Source organism: Trachinotus anak, unplaced genomic scaffold, assembly GCF_046630095.1.
Source record: "Trachinotus anak isolate AG129_WGS33_773 ecotype Australia unplaced genomic scaffold, CSIRO_AGI_Tana_v1 ptg000001l, whole genome shotgun sequence".
In the NCBI taxonomy this organism is placed as follows: domain Eukaryota; kingdom Metazoa; phylum Chordata; class Actinopteri; order Carangiformes; family Carangidae; genus Trachinotus; species Trachinotus anak.
The window spans coordinates 15,374,910-15,399,064 of record NW_027273852.1 but is presented as its reverse complement, the minus strand read 5'-3'; the positions used below and the strand labels follow the sequence as shown (position 1 = coordinate 15,399,064).

Genomic DNA, 24,155 nt, shown 5'->3' with positions numbered 1-24,155 from the left:
ACTGCTGCAGTGTGGTATGCGGTAAGATTGCATGTAAAGCTACTCGGCAAGCTGAAAAAGCCACGCAGCGCGCTGTTTTGTCCGTGGGACAGCAGCGACCGCACCAAAGCCCGACACCGATGCCAATAGCAATAGGAGAATGTCTAGCGCACGCTTTTCCCAGAAAGACAGCACGAAATCACAGAGTAGAGCACGCAGTTTTTCCATCATCTCAAAAGGCCACGCCCACTTCCATCATCAGTATCACGGGGGAGCGTCTTCAGTGAACGCACAGCTTCACAGCGTACGGGAAACGCTGCCACGTTCTGGACAAACTGCAAAAGTAACCTCCGAGCTCAAAGTCAAGACAATCCCACGTCACCTTCAGCTGGAAACCAGCACAACGCGCAGCATGTGGCCATCTTGAAAGGCTGTGGTTTTCCTTCAACATAATAATCAGGGGAGAGCGCGAACGCAGTCCCCCACTACCAGAAATTATGCAGTCGAGATTCCCACATTTGGGGAATTCGCAGGGGTCAGCACAACCGGAGTGCAATGGCTGAGCCTCGCCCTGGGTGAACCACCTTCTTGATCATGGTATCTCCCCTGCCAGGTAAGTATGAGTTGGAAGTGTCAGAGACAGGGGGCTCATTCCCAGGCACGGCGCCCTGGGTGACGGTGCTTAAAACGCATAATCCCAGAGTTCAGTGCCTTTAGCGTCAACTCAACTTTGACGCTGCACAAGTTGCAGGAAAAGTTGCAGACACTGCTGCAGTGTGGTATGTGGTACACATTTGTTTTGTTCCCTCGCTCACTTGTTCTGGCAAAACAAAGTAAGTAAACACTGCTGCAGTGTGGTATGCGGTAAGATTGCATGTAAAGCTACTCGGCAAGCTGAAAAAGCCACGCAGCGCGCTGTTTTGTCCGTGGGACAGCAGCGACCGCACCAAAGCCCGACACCGATGCCAATAGCAATAGGAGAATGTCTAGCGCACGCTTTTCCCAGAAAGACAGCACGAAATCACAGAGTAGAGCACGCAGTTTTTCCATTATCTCAAAAGGCCACGCCCACTTCCATCATCAGTATCACGGGGGAGCGTCTTCAGTGAACGCACAGCTTCACAGCGTACGGGTAACGCTGCCACGTTCTGGACAAACTGCAAAAGTAACCTCCGAGCTCAAAGTCAAGACAATCCCACGTCACCTTCAGCTGGAAACCAGCACAACGCGCAGCATGTGGCCATCTTGAAAGGCTGTGGTTTTCCTTCAACATAATAATCAGGGGAGAGCGCGAACGCAGTCCCCCACTACCAGAAATTATGCAGTCGAGATTCCCACATTTGGGGAATTCGCAGGGGTCAGCACAACCGGAGTGCAATGGCTGAGCCTCGCCCTGGGTGAACCACCTTCTTGATCATGGTATCTCCCCTGCCAGGTAAGTATGAGTTGGAAGTGTCAGAGACAGGGGGCTCATTCCCAGGCACGGCGCCCTGGGTGACGGTGCTTAAAACGCATAATCCCAGAGTTCAGTGCCTTTAGCGTCAACTCAACTTTGACGCTGCACAAGTTGCAGGAAAAGTTGCAGACACTGCTGCAGTGTGGTATGTGGTACACATTTGTTTTGTTCCCTCGCTCACTTGTTCTGGCAAAACAAAGTAAGTAAACACTGCTGCAGTGTGGTATGCGGTAAGATTGCATGTAAAGCTACTCGGCAAGCTGAAAAAGCCACGCAGCGCGCTGTTTTGTCCGTGGGACAGCAGCGACCGCACCAAAGCCCGACACCGATGCCAATAGCAATAGGAGAATGTCTAGCGCACGCTTTTCCCAGAAAGACAGCACGAAATCACAGAGTAGAGCACGCAGTTTTTCCATCATCTCAAAAGGCCACGCCCACTTCCATCATCAGTATCACGGGGGAGCGTCTTCAGTGAACGCACAGCTTCACAGCGTACGGGAAACGCTGCCACGTTCTGGACAAACTGCAAAAGTAACCTCCGAGCTCAAAGTCAAGACAATCCCACGTCACCTTCAGCTGGAAACCAGCACAACGCGCAGCATGTGGCCATCTTGAAAGGCTGTGGTTTTCCTTCAACATAATAATCAGGGGAGAGCGCGAACGCAGTCCCCCACTACCAGAAATTATGCAGTCGAGATTCCCACATTTGGGGAATTCGCAGGGGTCAGCACAACCGGAGTGCAATGGCTGAGCCTCGCCCTGGGTGAACCACCTTCTTGATCATGGTATCTCCCCTGCCAGGTAAGTATGAGTTGGAAGTGTCAGAGACAGGGGGCTCATTCCCAGGCACGGCGCCCTGGGTGACGGTGCTTAAAACGCATAATCCCAGAGTTCAGTGCCTTTAGCGTCAACTCAACTTTGACGCTGCACAAGTTGCAGGAAAAGTTGCAGACACTGCTGCAGTGTGGTATGAGGTACACATTTGTTTTGTTCCCTCGCTCACTTGTTCTGGCAAAACAAAGTAAGTAAACACTGCTGCAGTGTGGTATGCGGTGAGATTGCATGTAAAGCTACTCGGCAAGCTGAAAAAGCCACGCAGCGCGCTGTTTTGTCCGTGGGACAGCAGCGACCGCACCAAAGCCCGACACCGATGCCAATAGCAATAGGAGAATGTCTAGCGCACGCTTTTCCCAGAAAGACAGCACGAAATCACAGAGTAGAGCACGCAGTTTTTCCATTATCTCAAAAGGCCACGCCCACTTCCATCATCAGTATCACGGGGGAGCGTCTTCAGTGAACGCACAGCTTCACAGCGTACGGGTAACGCTGCCACGTTCTGGACAAACTGCAAAAGTAACCTCCGAGCTCAAAGTCAAGACAATCCCACGTCACCTTCAGCTGGAAACCAGCACAACGCGCAGCATGTGGCCATCTTGAAAGGCTGTGGTTTTCCTTCAACATAATAATCAGGGGAGAGCGCGAACGCAGTCCCCCACTACCAGAAATTATGCAGTCGAGATTCCCACATTTGGGGAATTCGCAGGGGTCAGCACAACCGGAGTGCAATGGCTGAGCCTCGCCCTGGGTGAACCACCTTCTTGATCATGGTATCTCCCCTGCCAGGTAAGTATGAGTTGGAAGTGTCAGAGACAGGGGGCTCATTCCCAGGCACGGCGCCCTGGGTGACGGTGCTTAAAACGCATAATCCCAGAGTTCAGTGCCTTTAGCGTCAACTCAACTTTGACGCTGCACAAGTTGCAGGAAAAGTTGCAGACACTGCTGCAGTGTGGTATGTGGTACACATTTGTTTTGTTCCCTCGCTCACTTGTTCTGGCAAAACAAAGTAAGTAAACACTGCTGCAGTGTGGTATGCGGTAAGATTGCATGTAAAGCTACTCGGCAAGCTGAAAAAGCCACGCAGCGCGCTGTTTTGTCCGTGGGACAGCAGCGACCGCACCAAAGCCCGACACCGATGCCAATAGCAATAGGAGAATGTCTAGCGCACGCTTTTCCCAGAAAGACAGCACGAAATCACAGAGTAGAGCACGCAGTTTTTCCATCATCTCAAAAGGCCACGCCCACTTCCATCATCAGTATCACGGGGGAGCGTCTTCAGTGAACGCACAGCTTCACAGCGTACGGGAAACGCTGCCACGTTCTGGACAAACTGCAAAAGTAACCTCCGAGCTCAAAGTCAAGACAATCCCACGTCACCTTCAGCTGGAAACCAGCACAACGCGCAGCATGTGGCCATCTTGAAAGGCTGTGGTTTTCCTTCAACATAATAATCAGGGGAGAGCGCGAACGCAGTCCCCCACTACCAGGAATTATGCAGTCGAGATTCCCACATTTGGGGAATTCGCAGGGGTCAGCACAACCGGAGTGCAATGGCTGAGCCTCGCCCTGGGTGAACCACCTTCTTGATCATGGTATCTCCCCTGCCAGGTAAGTATGAGTTGGAAGTGTCAGAGACAGGGGGCTCATTCCCAGGCACGGCGCCCTGGGTGACGGTGCTTAAAACGCATAATCCCAGAGTTCAGTGCCTTTAGCGTCAACTCAACTTTGACGCTGCACAAGTTGCAGGAAAAGTTGCAGACACTGCTGCAGTGTGGTATGTGGTACACATTTGTTTTGTTCCCTCGCTCACTTGTTCTGGCAAAACAAAGTAAGTAAACACTGCTGCAGTGTGGTATGCGGTGAGATTGCATGTAAAGCTACTCGGCAAGCTGAAAAAGCCACGCAGCGCGCTGTTTTGTCCGTGGGACAGCAGCGACCGCACCAAAGCCCGACACTGATGCCAATAGCAATAGGAGAATGTCTAGCGCACGCTTTTCCCAGAAAGACAGCACGAAATCACAGAGTAGAGCACGCAGTTTTTCCATCATCTCAAAAGGCCACGCCCACTTCCATCATCAGTATCACGGGGGAGCGTCTTCAGTGAACGCACAGCTTCACAGCGTACGGGAAACGCTGCCACGTTCTGGACAAACTGCAAAAGTAACCTCCGAGCTCAAAGTCAAGACAATCCCACGTCACCTTCAGCTGGAAACCAGCACAACGCGCAGCATGTGGCCATCTTGAAAGGCTGTGGTTTTCCTTCAACATAATAATCAGGGGAGAGCGCGAACGCAGTCCCCCACTACCAGAAATTATGCAGTCGAGATTCCCACATTTGGGGAATTCGCAGGGGTCAGCACAACCGGAGTGCAATGGCTGAGCCTCGCCCTGGGTGAACCACCTTCTTGATCATGGTATCTCCCCTGCCAGGTAAGTATGAGTTGGAAGTGTCAGAGACAGGGGGCTCATTCCCAGGCACGGCGCCCTGGGTGACGGTGCTTAAAACGCATAATCCCAGAGTTCAGTGCCTTTAGCGTCAACTCAACTTTGACGCTGCACAAGTTGCAGGAAAAGTTGCAGACACTGCTGCAGTGTGGTATGTGGTACACATTTGTTTTGTTCCCTCGCTCACTTGTTCTGGCAAAACAAAGTAAGTAAACACTGCTGCAGTGTGGTATGCGGTAAGATTGCATGTAAAGCTACTCGGCAAGCTGAAAAAGCCACGCAGCGCGCTGTTTTGTCCGTGGGACAGCAGCGACCGCACCAAAGCCCGACACCGATGCCAATAGCAATAGGAGAATGTCTAGCGCACGCTTTTCCCAGAAAGACAGCACGAAATCACAGAGTAGAGCACGCAGTTTTTCCATCATCTCAAAAGGCCACGCCCACTTCCATCATCAGTATCACGGGGGAGCGTCTTCAGTGAACGCACAGCTTCACAGCGTACGGGAAACGCTGCCACGTTCTGGACAAACTGCAAAAGTAACCTCCGAGCTCAAAGTCAAGACAATCCCACGTCACCTTCAGCTGGAAACCAGCACAACGCGCAGCATGTGGCCATCTTGAAAGGCTGTGGTTTTCCTTCAACATAATAATCAGGGGAGAGCGCGAACGCAGTCCCCCACTACCAGAAATTATGCAGTCGAGATTCCCACATTTGGGGAATTCGCAGGGGTCAGCACAACCGGAGTGCAATGGCTGAGCCTCGCCCTGGGTGAACCACCTTCTTGATCATGGTATCTCCCCTGCCAGGTAAGTATGAGTTGGAAGTGTCAGAGACAGGGGGCTCATTCCCAGGCACGGCGCCCTGGGTGACGGTGCTTAAAACGCATAATCCCAGAGTTCAGTGCCTTTAGCGTCAACTCAACTTTGACGCTGCACAAGTTGCAGGAAAAGTTGCAGACACTGCTGCAGTGTGGTATGTGGTACACATTTGTTTTGTTCCCTCGCTCACTTGTTCTGGCAAAACAAAGTAAGTAAACACTGCTGCAGTGTGGTATGCGGTAAGATTGCATGTAAAGCTACTCGGCAAGCTGAAAAAGCCACGCAGCGCGCTGTTTTGTCCGTGGGACAGCAGCGACCGCACCAAAGCCCGACACCGATGCCAATAGCAATAGGAGAATGTCTAGCGCACGCTTTTCCCAGAAAGACAGCACGAAATCACAGAGTAGAGCATGCAGTTTTTCCATTATCTCAAAAGGCCACGCCCACTTCCATCATCAGTATCACGGGGGAGCGTCTTCAGTGAACGCACAGCTTCACAGCGTACGGGAAACGCTGCCACGTTCTGGACAAACTGCAAAAGTAACCTCCGAGCTCAAAGTCAAGACAATCCCACGTCACCTTCAGCTGGAAACCAGCACAACGCGCAGCATGTGGCCATCTTGAAAGGCTGTGGTTTTCCTTCAACATAATAATCAGGGGAGAGCGCGAACGCAGTCCCCCACTACCAGAAATTATGCAGTCGAGATTCCCACATTTGGGGAATTCGCAGGGGTCAGCACAACCGGAGTGCAATGGCTGAGCCTCGCCCTGGGTGAACCACCTTCTTGATCATGGTATCTCCCCTGCCAGGTAAGTATGAGTTGGAAGTGTCAGAGACAGGGGGCTCATTCCCAGGCACGGCGCCCTGGGTGACGGTGCTTAAAACGCATAATCCCAGAGTTCAGTGCCTTTAGCGTCAACTCAACTTTGACGCTGCACAAGTTGCAGGAAAAGTTGCAGACACTGCTGCAGTGTGGTATGTGGTACACATTTGTTTTGTTCCCTCGCTCACTTGTTCTGGCAAAACAAAGTAAGTAAACACTGCTGCAGTGTGGTATGCGGTAAGATTGCATGTAAAGCTACTCGGCAAGCTGAAAAAGCCACGCAGCGCGCTGTTTTGTCCGTGGGACAGCAGCGACCGCACCAAAGCCCGACACCGATGCCAATAGCAATAGGAGAATGTCTAGCGCACGCTTTTCCCAGAAAGACAGCACGAAATCACAGAGTAGAGCACGCAGTTTTTCCATCATCTCAAAAGGCCACGCCCACTTCCATCATCAGTATCACGGGGGAGCGTCTTCAGTGAACGCACAGCTTCACAGCGTACGGGAAACGCTGCCACGTTCTGGACAAACTGCAAAAGTAACCTCCGAGCTCAAAGTCAAGACAATCCCACGTCACCTTCAGCTGGAAACCAGCACAACGCGCAGCATGTGGCCATCTTGAAAGGCTGTGGTTTTCCTTCAACATAATAATCAGGGGAGAGCGCGAACGCAGTCCCCCACTACCAGAAATTATGCAGTCGAGATTCCCACATTTGGGGAATTCGCAGGGGTCAGCACAACCGGAGTGCAATGGCTGAGCCTCGCCCTGGGTGAACCACCTTCTTGATCATGGTATCTCCCCTGCCAGGTAAGTATGAGTTGGAAGTGTCAGAGACAGGGGGCTCATTCCCAGGCACGGCGCCCTGGGTGACGGTGCTTAAAACGCATAATCCCAGAGTTCAGTGCCTTTAGCGTCAACTCAACTTTGACGCTGCACAAGTTGCAGGAAAAGTTGCAGACACTGCTGCAGTGTGGTATGTGGTACACATTTGTTTTGTTCCCTCGCTCACTTGTTCTGGCAAAACAAAGTAAGTAAACACTGCTGCAGTGTGGTATGCGGTAAGATTGCATGTAAAGCTACTCGGCAAGCTGAAAAAGCCACGCAGCGCGCTGTTTTGTCCGTGGGACAGCAGCGACCGCACCAAAGCCCGACACTGATGCCAATAGCAATAGGAGAATGTCTAGCGCACGCTTTTCCCAGAAAGACAGCACGAAATCACAGAGTAGAGCACGCAGTTTTTCCATCATCTCAAAAGGCCACGCCCACTTCCATCATCAGTATCACGGGGGAGCGTCTTCAGTGAACGCACAGCTTCACAGCGTACGGGAAACGCTGCCACGTTCTGGACAAACTGCAAAAGTAACCTCCGAGCTCAAAGTCAAGACAATCCCACGTCACCTTCAGCTGGAAACCAGCACAACGCGCAGCATGTGGCCATCTTGAAAGGCTGTGGTTTTCCTTCAACATAATAATCAGGGGAGAGCGCGAACGCAGTCCCCCACTACCAGAAATTATGCAGTCGAGATTCCCACATTTGGGGAATTCGCAGGGGTCAGCACAACCGGAGTGCAATGGCTGAGCCTCGCCCTGGGTGAACCACCTTCTTGATCATGGTATCTCCCCTGCCAGGTAAGTATGAGTTGGAAGTGTCAGAGACAGGGGGCTCATTCCCAGGCACGGCGCCCTGGGTGACGGTGCTTAAAACGCATAATCCCAGAGTTCAGTGCCTTTAGCGTCAACTCAACTTTGACGCTGCACAAGTTGCAGGAAAAGTTGCAGACACTGCTGCAGTGTGGTATGTGGTACACATTTGTTTTGTTCCCTCGCTCACTTGTTCTGGCAAAACAAAGTAAGTAAACACTGCTGCAGTGTGGTATGCGGTAAGATTGCATGTAAAGCTACTCGGCAAGCTGAAAAAGCCACGCAGCGCGCTGTTTTGTCCGTGGGACAGCAGCGACCGCACCAAAGCCCGACACCGATGCCAATAGCAATAGGAGAATGTCTAGCGCACGCTTTTCCCAGAAAGACAGCACGAAATCACAGAGTAGAGCACGCAGTTTTTCCATCATCTCAAAAGGCCACGCCCACTTCCATCATCAGTATCACGGGGGAGCGTCTTCAGTGAACGCACAGCTTCACAGCGTACGGGAAACACTGCCACGTTCTGGACAAACTGCAAAAGTAACCTCCGAGCTCAAAGTCAAGACAATCCCACGTCACCTTCAGCTGGAAACCAGCACAACGCGCAGCATGTGGCCATCTTGAAAGGCTGTGGTTTTCCTTCAACATAATAATCAGGGGAGAGCGCGAACGCAGTCCCCCACTACCAGAAATTATGCAGTCGAGATTCCCACATTTGGGGAATTCGCAGGGGTCAGCACAACCGGAGTGCAATGGCTGAGCCTCGCCCTGGGTGAACCACCTTCTTGATCATGGTATCTCCCCTGCCAGGTAAGTATGAGTTGGAAGTGTCAGAGACAGGGGGCTCATTCCCAGGCACGGCGCCCTGGGTGACGGTGCTTAAAACGCATAATCCCAGAGTTCAGTGCCTTTAGCGTCAACTCAACTTTGACGCTGCACAAGTTGCAGGAAAAGTTGCAGACACTGCTGCAGTGTGGTATGAGGTACACATTTGTTTTGTTCCCTCGCTCACTTGTTCTGGCAAAACAAAGTAAGTAAACACTGCTGCAGTGTGGTATGCGGTGAGATTGCATGTAAAGCTACTCGGCAAGCTGAAAAAGCCACGCAGCGCGCTGTTTTGTCCGTGGGACAGCAGCGACCGCACCAAAGCCCGACACCGATGCCAATAGCAATAGGAGAATGTCTAGCGCACGCTTTTCCCAGAAAGACAGCACGAAATCACAGAGTAGAGCACGCAGTTTTTCCATTATCTCAAAAGGCCACGCCCACTTCCATCATCAGTATCACGGGGGAGCGTCTTCAGTGAACGCACAGCTTCACAGCGTACGGGTAACGCTGCCACATTCTGGACAAACTGCAAAAGTAACCTCCGAGCTCAAAGTCAAGACAATCCCACGTCACCTTCAGCTGGAAACCAGCACAACGCGCAGCATGTGGCCATCTTGAAAGGCTGTGGTTTTCCTTCAACATAATAATCAGGGGAGAGCGCGAACGCAGTCCCCCACTACCAGAAATTATGCAGTCGAGATTCCCACATTTGGGGAATTCGCAGGGGTCAGCACAACCGGAGTGCAATGGCTGAGCCTCGCCCTGGGTGAACCACCTTCTTGATCATGGTATCTCCCCTGCCAGGTAAGTATGAGTTGGAAGTGTCAGAGACAGGGGGCTCATTCCCAGGCACGGCGCCCTGGGTGACGGTGCTTAAAACGCATAATCCCAGAGTTCAGTGCCTTTAGCGTCAACTCAACTTTGACGCTGCACAAGTTGCAGGAAAAGTTGCAGACACTGCTGCAGTGTGGTATGTGGTACACATTTGTTTTGTTCCCTCGCTCACTTGTTCTGGCAAAACAAAGTAAGTAAACACTGCTGCAGTGTGGTATGCGGTAAGATTGCATGTAAAGCTACTCGGCAAGCTGAAAAAGCCACGCAGCGCGCTGTTTTGTCCGTGGGACAGCAGCGACCGCACCAAAGCCCGACACCGATGCCAATAGCAATAGGAGAATGTCTAGCGCACGCTTTTCCCAGAAAGACAGCACGAAATCACAGAGTAGAGCACGCAGTTTTTCCATCATCTCAAAAGGCCACGCCCACTTCCATCATCAGTATCACGGGGGAGCGTCTTCAGTGAACGCACAGCTTCACAGCGTACGGGAAACGCTGCCACGTTCTGGACAAACTGCAAAAGTAACCTCCGAGCTCAAAGTCAAGACAATCCCACGTCACCTTCAGCTGGAAACCAGCACAACGCGCAGCATGTGGCCATCTTGAAAGGCTGTGGTTTTCCTTCAACATAATAATCAGGGGAGAGCGCGAACGCAGTCCCCCACTACCAGGAATTATGCAGTCGAGATTCCCACATTTGGGGAATTCGCAGGGGTCAGCACAACCGGAGTGCAATGGCTGAGCCTCGCCCTGGGTGAACCACCTTCTTGATCATGGTATCTCCCCTGCCAGGTAAGTATGAGTTGGAAGTGTCAGAGACAGGGGGCTCATTCCCAGGCACGGCGCCCTGGGTGACGGTGCTTAAAACGCATAATCCCAGAGTTCAGTGCCTTTAGCGTCAACTCAACTTTGACGCTGCACAAGTTGCAGGAAAAGTTGCAGACACTGCTGCAGTGTGGTATGTGGTACACATTTGTTTTGTTCCCTCGCTCACTTGTTCTGGCAAAACAAAGTAAGTAAACACTGCTGCAGTGTGGTATGCGGTGAGATTGCATGTAAAGCTACTCGGCAAGCTGAAAAAGCCACGCAGCGCGCTGTTTTGTCCGTGGGACAGCAGCGACCGCACCAAAGCCCGACACTGATGCCAATAGCAATAGGAGAATGTCTAGCGCACGCTTTTCCCAGAAAGACAGCACGAAATCACAGAGTAGAGCACGCAGTTTTTCCATCATCTCAAAAGGCCACGCCCACTTCCATCATCAGTATCACGGGGGAGCGTCTTCAGTGAACGCACAGCTTCACAGCGTACGGGAAACGCTGCCACGTTCTGGACAAACTGCAAAAGTAACCTCCGAGCTCAAAGTCAAGACAATCCCACGTCACCTTCAGCTGGAAACCAGCACAACGCGCAGCATGTGGCCATCTTGAAAGGCTGTGGTTTTCCTTCAACATAATAATCAGGGGAGAGCGCGAACGCAGTCCCCCACTACCAGAAATTATGCAGTCGAGATTCCCACATTTGGGGAATTCGCAGGGGTCAGCACAACCGGAGTGCAATGGCTGAGCCTCGCCCTGGGTGAACCACCTTCTTGATCATGGTATCTCCCCTGCCAGGTAAGTATGAGTTGGAAGTGTCAGAGACAGGGGGCTCATTCCCAGGCACGGCGCCCTGGGTGACGGTGCTTAAAACGCATAATCCCAGAGTTCAGTGCCTTTAGCGTCAACTCAACTTTGACGCTGCACAAGTTGCAGGAAAAGTTGCAGACACTGCTGCAGTGTGGTATGTGGTACACATTTGTTTTGTTCCCTCGCTCACTTGTTCTGGCAAAACAAAGTAAGTAAACACTGCTGCAGTGTGGTATGCGGTAAGATTGCATGTAAAGCTACTCGGCAAGCTGAAAAAGCCACGCAGCGCGCTGTTTTGTCCGTGGGACAGCAGCGACCGCACCAAAGCCCGACACCGATGCCAATAGCAATAGGAGAATGTCTAGCGCACGCTTTTCCCAGAAAGACAGCACGAAATCACAGAGTAGAGCACGCAGTTTTTCCATCATCTCAAAAGGCCACGCCCACTTCCATCATCAGTATCACGGGGGAGCGTCTTCAGTGAACGCACAGCTTCACAGCGTACGGGAAACGCTGCCACGTTCTGGACAAACTGCAAAAGTAACCTCCGAGCTCAAAGTCAAGACAATCCCACGTCACCTTCAGCTGGAAACCAGCACAACGCGCAGCATGTGGCCATCTTGAAAGGCTGTGGTTTTCCTTCAACATAATAATCAGGGGAGAGCGCGAACGCAGTCCCCCACTACCAGAAATTATGCAGTCGAGATTCCCACATTTGGGGAATTCGCAGGGGTCAGCACAACCGGAGTGCAATGGCTGAGCCTCGCCCTGGGTGAACCACCTTCTTGATCATGGTATCTCCCCTGCCAGGTAAGTATGAGTTGGAAGTGTCAGAGACAGGGGGCTCATTCCCAGGCACGGCGCCCTGGGTGACGGTGCTTAAAACGCATAATCCCAGAGTTCAGTGCCTTTAGCGTCAACTCAACTTTGACGCTGCACAAGTTGCAGGAAAAGTTGCAGACACTGCTGCAGTGTGGTATGTGGTACACATTTGTTTTGTTCCCTCGCTCACTTGTTCTGGCAAAACAAAGTAAGTAAACACTGCTGCAGTGTGGTATGCGGTAAGATTGCATGTAAAGCTACTCGGCAAGCTGAAAAAGCCACGCAGCGCGCTGTTTTGTCCGTGGGACAGCAGCGACCGCACCAAAGCCCGACACCGATGCCAATAGCAATAGGAGAATGTCTAGCGCACGCTTTTCCCAGAAAGACAGCACGAAATCACAGAGTAGAGCATGCAGTTTTTCCATTATCTCAAAAGGCCACGCCCACTTCCATCATCAGTATCACGGGGGAGCGTCTTCAGTGAACGCACAGCTTCACAGCGTACGGGAAACGCTGCCACGTTCTGGACAAACTGCAAAAGTAACCTCCGAGCTCAAAGTCAAGACAATCCCACGTCACCTTCAGCTGGAAACCAGCACAACGCGCAGCATGTGGCCATCTTGAAAGGCTGTGGTTTTCCTTCAACATAATAATCAGGGGAGAGCGCGAACGCAGTCCCCCACTACCAGAAATTATGCAGTCGAGATTCCCACATTTGGGGAATTCGCAGGGGTCAGCACAACCGGAGTGCAATGGCTGAGCCTCGCCCTGGGTGAACCACCTTCTTGATCATGGTATCTCCCCTGCCAGGTAAGTATGAGTTGGAAGTGTCAGAGACAGGGGGCTCATTCCCAGGCACGGCGCCCTGGGTGACGGTGCTTAAAACGCATAATCCCAGAGTTCAGTGCCTTTAGCGTCAACTCAACTTTGACGCTGCACAAGTTGCAGGAAAAGTTGCAGACACTGCTGCAGTGTGGTATGTGGTACACATTTGTTTTGTTCCCTCGCTCACTTGTTCTGGCAAAACAAAGTAAGTAAACACTGCTGCAGTGTGGTATGCGGTAAGATTGCATGTAAAGCTACTCGGCAAGCTGAAAAAGCCACGCAGCGCGCTGTTTTGTCCGTGGGACAGCAGCGACCGCACCAAAGCCCGACACCGATGCCAATAGCAATAGGAGAATGTCTAGCGCACGCTTTTCCCAGAAAGACAGCACGAAATCACAGAGTAGAGCACGCAGTTTTTCCATCATCTCAAAAGGCCACGCCCACTTCCATCATCAGTATCACGGGGGAGCGTCTTCAGTGAACGCACAGCTTCACAGCGTACGGGAAACGCTGCCACGTTCTGGACAAACTGCAAAAGTAACCTCCGAGCTCAAAGTCAAGACAATCCCACGTCACCTTCAGCTGGAAACCAGCACAACGCGCAGCATGTGGCCATCTTGAAAGGCTGTGGTTTTCCTTCAACATAATAATCAGGGGAGAGCGCGAACGCAGTCCCCCACTACCAGAAATTATGCAGTCGAGATTCCCACATTTGGGGAATTCGCAGGGGTCAGCACAACCGGAGTGCAATGGCTGAGCCTCGCCCTGGGTGAACCACCTTCTTGATCATGGTATCTCCCCTGCCAGGTAAGTATGAGTTGGAAGTGTCAGAGACAGGGGGCTCATTCCCAGGCACGGCGCCCTGGGTGACGGTGCTTAAAACGCATAATCCCAGAGTTCAGTGCCTTTAGCGTCAACTCAACTTTGACGCTGCACAAGTTGCAGGAAAAGTTGCAGACACTGCTGCAGTGTGGTATGTGGTACACATTTGTTTTGTTCCCTCGCTCACTTGTTCTGGCAAAACAAAGTAAGTAAACACTGCTGCAGTGTGGTATGCGGTAAGATTGCATGTAAAGCTACTCGGCAAGCTGAAAAAGCCACGCAGCGCGCTGTTTTGTCCGTGGGACAGCAGCGACCGCACCAAAGCCCGACACTGATGCCAATAGCAATAGGAGAATGTCTAGCGCACGCTTTTCCCAGAAAGACAGCACGAAATCACAGAGTAGAGCACGCAGTTTTTCCATCATCTCAAAAGGCCACGCCCACTTCCATCATCAGTATCACGGGGGAGCGTCTTCAGTGAACGCACAGCTTCACAGCGTACGGGAAACGCTGCCACGTTCTGGACAAACTGCAAAAGTAACCTCCGAGCTCAAAGTCAAGACAATCCCACGTCACCTTCAGCTGGAAACCAGCACAACGCGCAGCATGTGGCCATCTTGAAAGGCTGTGGTTTTCCTTCAACATAATAATCAGGGGAGAGCGCGAACGCAGTCCCCCACTACCAGAAATTATGCAGTCGAGATTCCCACATTTGGGGAATTCGCAGGGGTCAGCACAACCGGAGTGCAATGGCTGAGCCTCGCCCTGGGTGAACCACCTTCTTGATCATGGTATCTCCCCTGCCAGGTAAGTATGAGTTGGAAGTGTCAGAGACAGGGGGCTCATTCCCAGGCACGGCGCCCTGGGTGACGGTGCTTAAAACGCATAATCCCAGAGTTCAGTGCCTTTAGCGTCAACTCAACTTTGACGCTGCACAAGTTGCAGGAAAAGTTGCAGACACTGCTGCAGTGTGGTATGTGGTACACATTTGTTTTGTTCCCTCGCTCACTTGTTCTGGCAAAACAAAGTAAGTAAACACTGCTGCAGTGTGGTATGCGGTGAGATTGCATGTAAAGCTACTCGGCAAGCTGAAAAAGCCACGCAGCGCGCTGTTTTGTCCGTGGGACAGCAGCGACCGCACCAAAGCCCGACACTGATGCCAATAGCAATAGGAGAATGTCTAGCGCACGCTTTTCCCAGAAAGACAGCACGAAATCACAGAGTAGAGCACGCAGTTTTTCCATCATCTCAAAAGGCCACGCCCACTTCCATCATCAGTATCACGGGGGAGCGTCTTCAGTGAACGCACAGCTTCACAGCGTACGGGAAACGCTGCCACGTTCTGGACAAACTGCAAAAGTAACCTCCGAGCTCAAAGTCAAGACAATCCCACGTCACCTTCAGCTGGAAACCAGCACAACGCGCAGCATGTGGCCATCTTGAAAGGCTGTGGTTTTCCTTCAACATAATAATCAGGGGAGAGCGCGAACGCAGTCCCCCACTACCAGAAATTATGCAGTCGAGATTCCCACATTTGGGGAATTCGCAGGGGTCAGCACAACCGGAGTGCAATGGCTGAGCCTCGCCCTGGGTGAACCACCTTCTTGATCATGGTATCTCCCCTGCCAGGTAAGTATGAGTTGGAAGTGTCAGAGACAGGGGGCTCATTCCCAGGCACGGCGCCCTGGGTGACGGTGCTTAAAACGCATAATCCCAGAGTTCAGTGCCTTTAGCGTCAACTCAACTTTGACGCTGCACAAGTTGCAGGAAAAGTTGCAGACACTGCTGCAGTGTGGTATGAGGTACACATTTGTTTTGTTCCCTCGCTCACTTGTTCTGGCAAAACAAAGTAAGTAAACACTGCTGCAGTGTGGTATGCGGTGAGATTGCATGTAAAGCTACTCGGCAAGCTGAAAAAGCCACGCAGCGCGCTGTTTTGTCCGTGGGACAGCAGCGACCGCACCAAAGCCCGACACCGATGCCAATAGCAATAGGAGAATGTCTAGCGCACGCTTTTCCCAGAAAGACAGCACGAAATCACAGAGTAGAGCACGCAGTTTTTCCATTATCTCAAAAGGCCACGCCCACTTCCATCATCAGTATCACGGGGGAGCGTCTTCAGTGAACGCACAGCTTCACAGCGTACGGGTAACGCTGCCACGTTCTGGACAAACTGCAAAAGTAACCTCCGAGCTCAAAGTCAAGACAATCCCACGTCACCTTCAGCTGGAAACCAGCACAACGCGCAGCATGTGGCCATCTTGAAAGGCTGTGGTTTTCCTTCAACATAATAATCAGGGGAGAGCGCGAACGCAGTCCCCCACTACCAGAAATTATGCAGTCGAGATTCCCACATTTGGGGAATTCGCAGGGGTCAGCACAACCGGAGTGCAATGGCTGAGCCTCGCCCTGGGTGAACCACCTTCTTGATCATGGTATCTCCCCTGCCAGGTAAGTATGAGTTGGAAGTGTCAGAGACAGGGGGCTCATTCCCAGGCACGGCGCCCTGGGTGACGGTGCTTAAAACGCATAATCCCAGAGTTCAGTGCCTTTAGCGTCAACTCAACTTTGACGCTGCACAAGTTGCAGGAAAAGTTGCAGACACTGCTGCAGTGTGGTATGTGGTACACATTTGTTTTGTTCCCTCGCTCACTTGTTCTGGCAAAACAAAGTAAGTAAACACTGCTGCAGTGTGGTATGCGGTAAGATTGCATGTAAAGCTACTCGGCAAGCTGAAAAAGCCACGCAGCGCGCTGTTTTGTCCGTGGGACAGCAGCGACCGCACCAAAGCCCGACACCGATGCCAATAGCAATAGGAGAATGTCTAGCGCACGCTTTTCCCAGAAAGACAGCACGAAATCACAGAGTAGAGCACGCAGTTTTTCCATCATCTCAAAAGGCCACGCCCACTTCCATCATCAGTATCACGGGGGAGCGTCTTCAGTGAACGCACAGCTTCACAGCGTACGGGAAACACTGCCACGTTCTGGACAAACTGCAAAAGTAACCTCCGAGCTCAAAGTCAAGACAATCCCACGTCACCTTCAGCTGGAAACCAGCACAACGCGCAGCATGTGGCCATCTTGAAAGGCTGTGGTTTTCCTTCAACATAATAATCAGGGGAGAGCGCGAACGCAGTCCCCCACTACCAGAAATTATGCAGTCGAGATTCCCACATTTGGGGAATTCGCAGGGGTCAGCACAACCGGAGTGCAATGGCTGAGCCTCGCCCTGGGTGAACCACCTTCTTGATCATGGTATCTCCCCTGCCAGGTAAGTATGAGTTGGAAGTGTCAGAGACAGGGGGCTCATTCCCAGGCACGGCGCCCTGGGTGACGGTGCTTAAAACGCATAATCCCAGAGTTCAGTGCCTTTAGCGTCAACTCAACTTTGACGCTGCACAAGTTGCAGGAAAAGTTGCAGACACTGCTGCAGTGTGGTATGAGGTACACATTTGTTTTGTTCCCTCGCTCACTTGTTCTGGCAAAACAAAGTAAGTAAACACTGCTGCAGTGTGGTATGCGGTGAGATTGCATGTAAAGCTACTCGGCAAGCTGAAAAAGCCACGCAGCGCGCTGTTTTGTCCGTGGGACAGCAGCGACCGCACCAAAGCCCGACACCGATGCCAATAGCAATAGGAGAATGTCTAGCGCACGCTTTTCCCAGAAAGACAGCACGAAATCACAGAGTAGAGCACGCAGTTTTTCCATTATCTCAAAAGGCCACGCCCACTTCCATCATCAGTATCACGGGGGAGCGTCTTCAGTGAACGCACAGCTTCACAGCGTACGGGTAACGCTGCCACGTTCTGGACAAACTGCAAAAGTAACCTCCGAGCTCAAAGTCAAGACAATCCCACGTCACCTTCAGCTGGAAACCAGCACAACGCGCAGCATGTGGCCATCTTGAAAGGCTGTGGTTTTCCTTCAACATAATAATCAGGGGAGAGCGCGAACGCAGTCCCCCACTACCAGAAATTATGCAGTCGAGATTCCCACATTTGGGGAATTCGCAGGGGTCAGCACAACCGGAGTGCAATGGCTGAGCCTCGCCCTGGGTGAACCACCTTCTTGATCATGGTATCTCCCCTGCCAGGTAAGTATGAGTTGGAAGTGTCAGAGACAGGGGGCTCATTCCCAGGCACGGCGCCCTGGGTGACGGTGCTTAAAACGCATAATCCCAGAGTTCAGTGCCTTTAGCGTCAACTCAACTTTGACGCTGCACAAGTTGCAGGAAAAGTTGCAGACACTGCTGCAGTGTGGTATGTGGTACACATTTGTTTTGTTCCCTCGCTCACTTGTTCTGGCAAAACAAAGTAAGTAAACACTGCTGCAGTGTGGTATGCGGTAAGATTGCATGTAAAGCTACTCGGCAAGCTGAAAAAGCCACGCAGCGCGCTGTTTTGTCCGTGGGACAGCAGCGACCGCACCAAAGCCCGACACCGATGCCAATAGCAATAGGAGAATGTCTAGCGCACGCTTTTCCCAGAAAGACAGCACGAAATCACAGAGTAGAGCACGCAGTTTTTCCATCATCTCAAAAGGCCACGCCCACTTCCATCATCAGTATCACGGGGGAGCGTCTTCAGTGAACGCACAGCTTCACAGCGTACGGGAAACGCTGCCACGTTCTGGACAAACTGCAAAAGTAACCTCCGAGCTCAAAGTCAAGACAATCCCACGTCACCTTCAGCTGGAAACCAGCACAACGCGCAGCATGTGGCCATCTTGAAAGGCTGTGGTTTTCCTTCAACATAATAATCAGGGGAGAGCGCGAACGCAGTCCCCCACTACCAGGAATTATGCAGTCGAGATTCCCACATTTGGGGAATTCGCAGGGGTCAGCACAACCGGAGTGCAATGGCTGAGCCTCGCCCTGGGTGAACCACCTTCTTGATCATGGTATCTCCCCTGCCAGGTAAGTATGAGTTGGAAGTGTCAGAGACAGGGGGCTCATTCCCAGGCACGGCGCCCTGGGTGACGGTGCTTAAAACGCATAATCCCAGAGTTCAGTGCCTTTAGCGTCAACTCAACTTTGACGCTGCACAAGTTGCAGGAAAAGTTGCAGACACTGCTGCAGTGTGGTATGTGGTACACATTTGTTTTGTTCCCTCGCTCACTTGTTCTGGCAAAACAAAGTAAGTAAACACTGCTGCAGTGTGGTATGCGGTGAGATTGCATGTAAAGCTACTCGGCAAGCTGAAAAAGCCACGCAGCGCGCTGTTTTGTCCGTGGGACAGCAGCGACCGCACCAAAGCCCGACACTGATGCCAATAGCAATAGGAGAATGTCTAGCGCACGCTTTTCCCAGAAAGACAGCACGAAATCACAGAGTAGAGCACGCAGTTTTTCCATCATCTCAAAAGGCCACGCCCACTTCCATCATCAGTATCACGGGGGAGCGTCTTCAGTGAACGCACAGCTTCACAGCGTACGGGAAACGCTGCCACGTTCTGGACAAACTGCAAAAGTAACCTCCGAGCTCAAAGTCAAGACAATCCCACGTCACCTTCAGCTGGAAACCAGCACAACGCGCAGCATGTGGCCATCTTGAAAGGCTGTGGTTTTCCTTCAACATAATAATCAGGGGAGAGCGCGAACGCAGTCCCCCACTACCAGAAATTATGCAGTCGAGATTCCCACATTTGGGGAATTCGCAGGGGTCAGCACAACCGGAGTGCAATGGCTGAGCCTCGCCCTGGGTGAACCACCTTCTTGATCATGGTATCTCCCCTGCCAGGTAAGTATGAGTTGGAAGTGTCAGAGACAGGGGGCTCATTCCCAGGCACGGCGCCCTGGGTGACGGTGCTTAAAACGCATAATCCCAGAGTTCAGTGCCTTTAGCGTCAACTCAACTTTGACGCTGCACAAGTTGCAGGAAAAGTTGCAGACACTGCTGCAGTGTGGTATGTGGTACACATTTGTTTTGTTCCCTCGCTCACTTGTTCTGGCAAAACAAAGTAAGTAAACACTGCTGCAGTGTGGTATGCGGTAAGATTGCATGTAAAGCTACTCGGCAAGCTGAAAAAGCCACGCAGCGCGCTGTTTTGTCCGTGGGACAGCAGCGACCGCACCAAAGCCCGACACCGATGCCAATAGCAATAGGAGAATGTCTAGCGCACGCTTTTCCCAGAAAGACAGCACGAAATCACAGAGTAGAGCACGCAGTTTTTCCATCATCTCAAAAGGCCACGCCCACTTCCATCATCAGTATCACGGGGGAGCGTCTTCAGTGAACGCACAGCTTCACAGCGTACGGGAAACGCTGCCACGTTCTGGACAAACTGCAAAAGTAACCTCCGAGCTCAAAGTCAAGACAATCCCACGTCACCTTCAGCTGGAAACCAGCACAACGCGCAGCATGTGGCCATCTTGAAAGGCTGTGGTTTTCCTTCAACATAATAATCAGGGGAGAGCGCGAACGCAGTCCCCCACTACCAGAAATTATGCAGTCGAGATTCCCACATTTGGGGAATTCGCAGGGGTCAGCACAACCGGAGTGCAATGGCTGAGCCTCGCCCTGGGTGAACCACCTTCTTGATCATGGTATCTCCCCTGCCAGGTAAGTATGAGTTGGAAGTGTCAGAGACAGGGGGCTCATTCCCAGGCACGGCGCCCTGGGTGACGGTGCTTAAAACGCATAATCCCAGAGTTCAGTGCCTTTAGCGTCAACTCAACTTTGACGCTGCACAAGTTGCAGGAAAAGTTGCAGACACTGCTGCAGTGTGGTATGTGGTACACATTTGTTTTGTTCCCTCGCTCACTTGTTCTGGCAAAACAAAGTAAGTAAACACTGCTGCAGTGTGGTATGCGGTAAGATTGCATGTAAAGCTACTCGGCAAGCTGAAAAAGCCACGCAGCGCGCTGTTTTGTCCGTGGGACAGCAGCGACCGCACCAAAGCCCGACACCGATGCCAATAGCAATAGGAGAATGTCTAGCGCACGCTTTTCCCAGAAAGACAGCACGAAATCACAGAGTAGAGCATGCAGTTTTTCCATTATCTCAAAAGGCCACGCCCACTTCCATCATCAGTATCACGGGGGAGCGTCTTCAGTGAACGCACAGCTTCACAGCGTACGGGAAACGCTGCCACGTTCTGGACAAACTGCAAAAGTAACCTCCGAGCTCAAAGTCAAGACAATCCCACGTCACCTTCAGCTGGAAACCAGCACAACGCGCAGCATGTGGCCATCTTGAAAGGCTGTGGTTTTCCTTCAACATAATAATCAGGGGAGAGCGCGAACGCAGTCCCCCACTACCAGAAATTATGCAGTCGAGATTCCCACATTTGGGGAATTCGCAGGGGTCAGCACAACCGGAGTGCAATGGCTGAGCCTCGCCCTGGGTGAACCACCTTCTTGATCATGGTATCTCCCCTGCCAGGTAAGTATGAGTTGGAAGTGTCAGAGACAGGGGGCTCATTCCCAGGCACGGCGCCCTGGGTGACGGTGCTTAAAACGCATAATCCCAGAGTTCAGTGCCTTTAGCGTCAACTCAACTTTGACGCTGCACAAGTTGCAGGAAAAGTTGCAGACACTGCTGCAGTGTGGTATGTGGTACACATTTGTTTTGTTCCCTCGCTCACTTGTTCTGGCAAAACAAAGTAAGTAAACACTGCTGCAGTGTGGTATGCGGTAAGATTGCATGTAAAGCTACTCGGCAAGCTGAAAAAGCCACGCAGCGCGCTGTTTTGTCCGTGGGACAGCAGCGACCGCACCAAAGCCCGACACCGATGCCAATAGCAATAGGAGAATGTCTAGCGCACGCTTTTCCCAGAAAGACAGCACGAAATCACAGAGTAGAGCACGCAGTTTTTCCATCATCTCAAAAGGCCACGCCCACTTCCATCATCAGTATCACGGGGGAGCGTCTTCAGTGAACGCACAGCTTCACAGCGTACGGGAAACGCTGCCACGTTCTGGACAAACTGCAAAAGTAACCTCCGAGCTCAAAGTCAAGACAATCCCACGTCACCTTCAGCTGGAAACCAGCACAACGCGCAGCATGTGGCCATCTTGAAAGGCTGTGGTTTTCCTTCAACATAATAATCAGGGGAGAGCGCGAACGCAGTCCCCCACTACCAGAAATTATGCAGTCGAGATTCCCACATTTGGGGAATTCGCAGGGGTCAGCACAACCGGAGTGCAATGGCTGAGCCTCGCCCTGGGTGAACCACCTTCTTGATCATGGTATCTCCCCTGCCAGGTAAGTATGAGTTGGAAGTGTCAGAGACAGGGGGCTCATTCCCAGGCACGGCGCCCTGGGTGACGGTGCTTAAAACGCATAATCCCAGAGTTCAGTGCCTTTAGCGTCAACTCAACTTTGACGCTGCACAAGTTGCAGGAAAAGTTGCAGACACTGCTGCAGTGTGGTATGTGGTACACATTTGTTTTGTTCCCTCGCTCACTTGTTCTGGCAAAACAAAGTAAGTAAACACTGCTGCAGTGTGGTATGCGGTAAGATTGCATGTAAAGCTACTCGGCAAGCTGAAAAAGCCACGCAGCGCGCTGTTTTGTCCGTGGGACAGCAGCGACCGCACCAAAGCCCGACACTGATGCCAATAGCAATAGGAGAATGTCTAGCGCACGCTTTTCCCAGAAAGACAGCACGAAATCACAGAGTAGAGCACGCAGTTTTTCCATCATCTCAAAAGGCCACGCCCACTTCCATCATCAGTATCACGGGGGAGCGTCTTCAGTGAACGCACAGCTTCACAGCGTACGGGAAACGCTGCCACGTTCTGGACAAACTGCAAAAGTAACCTCCGAGCTCAAAGTCAAGACAATCCCACGTCACCTTCAGCTGGAAACCAGCACAACGCGCAGCATGTGGCCATCTTGAAAGGCTGTGGTTTTCCTTCAACATAATAATCAGGGGAGAGCGCGAACGCAGTCCCCCACTACCAGAAATTATGCAGTCGAGATTCCCACATTTGGGGAATTCGCAGGGGTCAGCACAACCGGAGTGCAATGGCTGAGCCTCGCCCTGGGTGAACCACCTTCTTGATCATGGTATCTCCCCTGCCAGGTAAGTATGAGTTGGAAGTGTCAGAGACAGGGGGCTCATTCCCAGGCACGGCGCCCTGGGTGACGGTGCTTAAAACGCATAATCCCAGAGTTCAGTGCCTTTAGCGTCAACTCAACTTTGACGCTGCACAAGTTGCAGGAAAAGTTGCAGACACTGCTGCAGTGTGGTATGTGGTACACATTTGTTTTGTTCCCTCGCTCACTTGTTCTGGCAAAACAAAGTAAGTAAACACTGCTGCAGTGTGGTATGCGGTAAGATTGCATGTAAAGCTACTCGGCAAGCTGAAAAAGCCACGCAGCGCGCTGTTTTGTCCGTGGGACAGCAGCGACCGCACCAAAGCCCGACACCGATGCCAATAGCAATAGGAGAATGTCTAGCGCACGCTTTTCCCAGAAAGACAGCACGAAATCACAGAGTAGAGCACGCAGTTTTTCCATCATCTCAAAAGGCCACGCCCACTTCCATCATCAGTATCACGGGGGAGCGTCTTCAGTGAACGCACAGCTTCACAGCGTACGGGAAACGCTGCCACGTTCTGGACAAACTGCAAAAGTAACCTCCGAGCTCAAAGTCAAGACAATCCCACGTCACCTTCAGCTGGAAACCAGCACAACGCGCAGCATGTGGCCATCTTGAAAGGCTGTGGTTTTCCTTCAACATAATAATCAGGGGAGAGCGCGAACGCAGTCCCCCACTACCAGAAATTATGCAGTCGAGATTCCCACATTTGGGGAATTCGCAGGGGTCAGCACAACCGGAGTGCAATGGCTGAGCCTCGCCCTGGGTGAACCACCTTCTTGATCATGGTATCTCCCCTGCCAGGTAAGTATGAGTTGGAAGTGTCAGAGACAGGGGGCTCATTCCCAGGCACGGCGCCCTGGGTGACGGTGCTTAAAACGCATAATCCCAGAGTTCAGTGCCTTTAGCGTCAACTCAACTTTGACGCTGCACAAGTTGCAGGAAAAGTTGCAGACACTGCTGCAGTGTGGTATGTGGTACACATTTGTTTTGTTCCCTCGCTCACTTGTTCTGGCAAAACAAAGTAAGTAAACACTGCTGCAGTGTGGTATGCGGTAAGATTGCATGTAAAGCTACTCGGCAAGCTGAAAAAGCCACGCAGCGCGCTGTTTTGTCCGTGGGACAGCAGCGACCGCACCAAAGCCCGACACTGATGCCAATAGCAATAGGAGAATGTCTAGCGCACGCTTTTCCCAGAAAGACAGCACGAAATCACAGAGTAGAGCACGCAGTTTTTCCATCATCTCAAAAGGCCACGCCCACTTCCATCATCAGTATCACGGGGGAGCGTCTTCAGTGAACGCACAGCTTCACAGCGTACGGGAAACGCTGCCACGTTCTGGACAAACTG

General features: G+C 51.9%; 29 non-coding genes across 29 annotated transcripts; all 29 read right to left on the bottom strand.

The window, feature by feature from the left end:
• Nucleotides 1-436: 436 nt before the first annotated feature.
• LOC139626200 (U1 spliceosomal RNA) lies at nt 437-600 on the bottom strand. The gene has a single exon (XR_011692145.1). It is a non-coding gene; the product is annotated as a U1 spliceosomal RNA (small nuclear RNA).
• Nucleotides 601-1,258: 658 nt separating this feature from the next.
• Nucleotides 1,259-1,422, bottom strand: LOC139626198 (U1 spliceosomal RNA). Its single transcript, XR_011692144.1, has one exon. It is a non-coding gene; the product is annotated as a U1 spliceosomal RNA (small nuclear RNA).
• A 658-nt stretch (nt 1,423-2,080) lies between these two features.
• On the bottom strand, nt 2,081-2,244 carry LOC139626194 (U1 spliceosomal RNA). Its single transcript, XR_011692143.1, has one exon. It is a non-coding gene; the product is annotated as a U1 spliceosomal RNA (small nuclear RNA).
• Nucleotides 2,245-2,902: 658 nt separating this feature from the next.
• LOC139626190 (U1 spliceosomal RNA) lies at nt 2,903-3,066 on the bottom strand. Its single transcript, XR_011692140.1, has one exon. It is a non-coding gene; the product is annotated as a U1 spliceosomal RNA (small nuclear RNA).
• Nucleotides 3,067-3,724: 658 nt separating this feature from the next.
• On the bottom strand, nt 3,725-3,888 carry LOC139626570 (U1 spliceosomal RNA). Its single transcript, XR_011692341.1, has one exon. It is a non-coding gene; the product is annotated as a U1 spliceosomal RNA (small nuclear RNA).
• A 658-nt stretch (nt 3,889-4,546) lies between these two features.
• Nucleotides 4,547-4,710, bottom strand: LOC139626186 (U1 spliceosomal RNA). Its single transcript, XR_011692139.1, has one exon. It is a non-coding gene; the product is annotated as a U1 spliceosomal RNA (small nuclear RNA).
• Nucleotides 4,711-5,368: 658 nt separating this feature from the next.
• On the bottom strand, nt 5,369-5,532 carry LOC139626177 (U1 spliceosomal RNA). The gene has a single exon (XR_011692137.1). It is a non-coding gene; the product is annotated as a U1 spliceosomal RNA (small nuclear RNA).
• Nucleotides 5,533-6,190: 658 nt separating this feature from the next.
• On the bottom strand, nt 6,191-6,354 carry LOC139626172 (U1 spliceosomal RNA). The gene has a single exon (XR_011692136.1). It is a non-coding gene; the product is annotated as a U1 spliceosomal RNA (small nuclear RNA).
• A 658-nt stretch (nt 6,355-7,012) lies between these two features.
• On the bottom strand, nt 7,013-7,176 carry LOC139626168 (U1 spliceosomal RNA). The gene has a single exon (XR_011692135.1). It is a non-coding gene; the product is annotated as a U1 spliceosomal RNA (small nuclear RNA).
• Nucleotides 7,177-7,834: 658 nt separating this feature from the next.
• On the bottom strand, nt 7,835-7,998 carry LOC139626162 (U1 spliceosomal RNA). The gene has a single exon (XR_011692134.1). It is a non-coding gene; the product is annotated as a U1 spliceosomal RNA (small nuclear RNA).
• Nucleotides 7,999-8,656: 658 nt separating this feature from the next.
• LOC139626157 (U1 spliceosomal RNA) lies at nt 8,657-8,820 on the bottom strand. The gene has a single exon (XR_011692131.1). It is a non-coding gene; the product is annotated as a U1 spliceosomal RNA (small nuclear RNA).
• Nucleotides 8,821-9,478: 658 nt separating this feature from the next.
• LOC139626151 (U1 spliceosomal RNA) lies at nt 9,479-9,642 on the bottom strand. The gene has a single exon (XR_011692130.1). It is a non-coding gene; the product is annotated as a U1 spliceosomal RNA (small nuclear RNA).
• Nucleotides 9,643-10,300: 658 nt separating this feature from the next.
• Nucleotides 10,301-10,464, bottom strand: LOC139626565 (U1 spliceosomal RNA). Its single transcript, XR_011692340.1, has one exon. It is a non-coding gene; the product is annotated as a U1 spliceosomal RNA (small nuclear RNA).
• Nucleotides 10,465-11,122: 658 nt separating this feature from the next.
• LOC139626147 (U1 spliceosomal RNA) lies at nt 11,123-11,286 on the bottom strand. Its single transcript, XR_011692126.1, has one exon. It is a non-coding gene; the product is annotated as a U1 spliceosomal RNA (small nuclear RNA).
• A 658-nt stretch (nt 11,287-11,944) lies between these two features.
• Nucleotides 11,945-12,108, bottom strand: LOC139626140 (U1 spliceosomal RNA). The gene has a single exon (XR_011692124.1). It is a non-coding gene; the product is annotated as a U1 spliceosomal RNA (small nuclear RNA).
• A 658-nt stretch (nt 12,109-12,766) lies between these two features.
• LOC139626136 (U1 spliceosomal RNA) lies at nt 12,767-12,930 on the bottom strand. The gene has a single exon (XR_011692123.1). It is a non-coding gene; the product is annotated as a U1 spliceosomal RNA (small nuclear RNA).
• A 658-nt stretch (nt 12,931-13,588) lies between these two features.
• LOC139626133 (U1 spliceosomal RNA) lies at nt 13,589-13,752 on the bottom strand. Its single transcript, XR_011692122.1, has one exon. It is a non-coding gene; the product is annotated as a U1 spliceosomal RNA (small nuclear RNA).
• A 658-nt stretch (nt 13,753-14,410) lies between these two features.
• On the bottom strand, nt 14,411-14,574 carry LOC139626122 (U1 spliceosomal RNA). Its single transcript, XR_011692119.1, has one exon. It is a non-coding gene; the product is annotated as a U1 spliceosomal RNA (small nuclear RNA).
• A 658-nt stretch (nt 14,575-15,232) lies between these two features.
• Nucleotides 15,233-15,396, bottom strand: LOC139626115 (U1 spliceosomal RNA). Its single transcript, XR_011692116.1, has one exon. It is a non-coding gene; the product is annotated as a U1 spliceosomal RNA (small nuclear RNA).
• Nucleotides 15,397-16,054: 658 nt separating this feature from the next.
• Nucleotides 16,055-16,218, bottom strand: LOC139626111 (U1 spliceosomal RNA). Its single transcript, XR_011692115.1, has one exon. It is a non-coding gene; the product is annotated as a U1 spliceosomal RNA (small nuclear RNA).
• Nucleotides 16,219-16,876: 658 nt separating this feature from the next.
• On the bottom strand, nt 16,877-17,040 carry LOC139626106 (U1 spliceosomal RNA). Its single transcript, XR_011692114.1, has one exon. It is a non-coding gene; the product is annotated as a U1 spliceosomal RNA (small nuclear RNA).
• Nucleotides 17,041-17,698: 658 nt separating this feature from the next.
• On the bottom strand, nt 17,699-17,862 carry LOC139626102 (U1 spliceosomal RNA). The gene has a single exon (XR_011692112.1). It is a non-coding gene; the product is annotated as a U1 spliceosomal RNA (small nuclear RNA).
• A 658-nt stretch (nt 17,863-18,520) lies between these two features.
• LOC139626559 (U1 spliceosomal RNA) lies at nt 18,521-18,684 on the bottom strand. Its single transcript, XR_011692339.1, has one exon. It is a non-coding gene; the product is annotated as a U1 spliceosomal RNA (small nuclear RNA).
• A 658-nt stretch (nt 18,685-19,342) lies between these two features.
• On the bottom strand, nt 19,343-19,506 carry LOC139626100 (U1 spliceosomal RNA). Its single transcript, XR_011692111.1, has one exon. It is a non-coding gene; the product is annotated as a U1 spliceosomal RNA (small nuclear RNA).
• Nucleotides 19,507-20,164: 658 nt separating this feature from the next.
• On the bottom strand, nt 20,165-20,328 carry LOC139626099 (U1 spliceosomal RNA). The gene has a single exon (XR_011692109.1). It is a non-coding gene; the product is annotated as a U1 spliceosomal RNA (small nuclear RNA).
• A 658-nt stretch (nt 20,329-20,986) lies between these two features.
• Nucleotides 20,987-21,150, bottom strand: LOC139626098 (U1 spliceosomal RNA). The gene has a single exon (XR_011692108.1). It is a non-coding gene; the product is annotated as a U1 spliceosomal RNA (small nuclear RNA).
• A 658-nt stretch (nt 21,151-21,808) lies between these two features.
• On the bottom strand, nt 21,809-21,972 carry LOC139626092 (U1 spliceosomal RNA). Its single transcript, XR_011692104.1, has one exon. It is a non-coding gene; the product is annotated as a U1 spliceosomal RNA (small nuclear RNA).
• A 658-nt stretch (nt 21,973-22,630) lies between these two features.
• Nucleotides 22,631-22,794, bottom strand: LOC139626088 (U1 spliceosomal RNA). The gene has a single exon (XR_011692103.1). It is a non-coding gene; the product is annotated as a U1 spliceosomal RNA (small nuclear RNA).
• Nucleotides 22,795-23,452: 658 nt separating this feature from the next.
• LOC139626076 (U1 spliceosomal RNA) lies at nt 23,453-23,616 on the bottom strand. The gene has a single exon (XR_011692100.1). It is a non-coding gene; the product is annotated as a U1 spliceosomal RNA (small nuclear RNA).
• Nucleotides 23,617-24,155: the final 539 nt, after the last annotated feature.